Genomic DNA, 2,465 nt, shown 5'->3' on the forward strand with positions numbered 1-2,465 from the left:
CTTTATCTCTGAGGAACTATTGTTTACGTTTTGCGATTTTGCCTCGAATCACTCTGAATGTCCGTTTCACTTTTCGAACTGTTGCCACCAAATATTATCGCCCTGTATTATATCTGAAGAAATTAAATAATGAAGAATCTGCATAAATGTAGGTATGTTTCTCGCATTGTGATAAAACAACGTTACCCAGAGCTATTCAATTTTGAATGATGTAATCCTATTGCGAATATGGGCATCTGGAAGCCCAAATTTGAAATCTGGAATTTGTTTTAAGATCAATTTCATATTTTGTAAAACTTTAACGAATATTTGATTAACAAATTTCAGGATTTCAAAGCGAGCAATGGCAACAGTCTACGGAGAAAAAAAAACTTTTTATCTGCAATGCGCGGAACTGTGTATCGGAAATTCTAAAGATAGGCTCATTTTGAAATTATTTTGCGACATTGCTATTGAACTGAATTTTATGGTTTAAGTGCAAAGAACATGATATTTAATAAATAAAGGTAACACACAAAATGTTAAAAAAAATTTAAAAAAAAAAAAAAAGTTCCGTTGGACGTAATTTAAAATCCTAATTACGACCTTTCAGATTTTTCCTTTTTAACATATTAAATCTCTTAGCTTACACGTAATTTAAATTTTATTAGCTTACACCTAAGTTTAACTTATGAAGACATAAATGTAATAAACTTATGATTATAAAATTTTAAGTGTTATAAGTACGTTGTATAAGTTCAGTTACTTTTATCTTCAAACTATATGCTCAAGAGTTGTATCGATTTAGAAATAACTCTTGCTAAGTATAACATTGAATGTTCTATAGCATAATTTAAAATTCATTCCCTCTTTCGAATATGAACACATTATTTCCCACAATTGAAATTAAAATTTTTATAGAACTTCAATAGTTTGAATACTTAAACTTGAAAGTATTATGGGCATGTCTGAACGAGTACCTGTGGTGTAGTGGTTATCACATCCGCCTAACACGCGGAATGTCCCAGGTTCGAGCCCTGGCAGGTACATGATCTTTTTTTTTCCCACACGTTTCCTTTAGTAATTGCATGTAAATATTCAATATTTTTTTTTAAGTATTCGTATTTATTTTTTTATGTAATGTGAGTATTTTGTTCCTATACCATGGGCTGTTTCTGTATATCCTAATTAACTGATTTCATCGTAACATCCATGAAAAATATTTACAACTGTTCAAAATGTGCCTCAGTTCCCCATTTTTTAAAACTGGAATAATGTAAATAAAAATTATAAAATTTATTCATACGAATCTATATTAATAAAACTTCTCAGATTTTAAAATCCTTTTTACTTTTACTATGATTACCATTTGGCAACTCCTTCGTTTGAAACTAAATGAAGCTTTCTTATGTTATATGAACTTCACTTTCTTATATACTAAATGAAAAAGAATTATTGTTCAGTGATATATTTTCATGTTGTAAACTAATAATTTGTAAACGTAAAATAAATAATTAATGGATAACGTAAATGGAATTTTAATGCTTTATTATTATATTCTTAAAATGCTCTATGAAATGAATAAAAACATTGCTGTATTTGCCAGGGATCGATCCTGGATTCAAGAAAATACTATTAAGCACATATAAAGCTGTAGAAATAATAGTATTTGTATGAAATGCAGTGACCTGAAGTAATAAAGAAAAATGATAAATAAATATGAGCTAAAATGATTATTGCTATAGCTGTGGAATAGCACTGACCAGTGCTATTTTGTTTGATTTATTTATTTCATTATTTTATTTTAATCTTTACTTACATGGACAGTAGGATTTTTAATGGAATTACATATATTAGCTGCAACAGGTACCTGAGCAAGTTAAAATTTTATGAGGTAACACCCAAAAAAGTTTATTTAAACTTATTCAATGGAAAATACTTAATTTTAAAATTTTATATAAAAATATTTCATTTTAAAGTTTGATTAATACGATGCAAATCAGAATTCCTTTTGATTCAATAATGTTTATATGAATAAACCCCAGACTTACATAACGGGAAAGTTGCTTTAAAGGGATAAAAATAATAACCGGATCATACGCCAGCCAATTGCAGTTCCTCTTTTCTCTGAAATGTCTGCAACAAGAGAAACTATATTGCCGGATAGAGATGGAGGGAATCTTGTTTCACGGACCTAGGAAAGGAAAGAGATTGTTTCAGATCATTATTTCGCTCAAATGATCAATTTGGAAATGGGTGTACTTAGGTGTAAGAGAATAGAATTTCCCCCAAATTTCTTCCGTTCGTAATTGCAAGACAAATAATAAAGAAAATAATCGCAAGACAAACGTAGGATGTCGAATTCGCATTTTGATCTAGTCATTAAATTACGATGAATTTCGAAAATGTATATATTTTTAGAACTCGTAAATCAAATGACAACGTTTCTGAGGCAGGCATTTTACAAAACAGTAATTATAACTTCT

The 2,465-nt window shown here is 29.0% G+C and overlaps 1 non-coding gene across 1 annotated transcript; it reads left to right on the forward strand.

The window, feature by feature from the left end:
- Positions 1-955: 955 nt before the first annotated feature.
- On the forward strand, positions 956-1,028 carry TRNAV-AAC (transfer RNA valine (anticodon AAC)). Its single transcript has one exon. It is a non-coding gene; the product is annotated as a tRNA-Val (tRNA).
- Positions 1,029-2,465: the final 1,437 nt, after the last annotated feature.

This window comes from Stegodyphus dumicola, chromosome 1 (assembly GCF_044657685.1).
Source record: "Stegodyphus dumicola isolate Sdum_Otavi_A_Nest chromosome 1, ASM4465768v1".
In the NCBI taxonomy this organism is placed as follows: Eukaryota; Metazoa; Arthropoda; class Arachnida; order Araneae; family Eresidae; genus Stegodyphus; species Stegodyphus dumicola.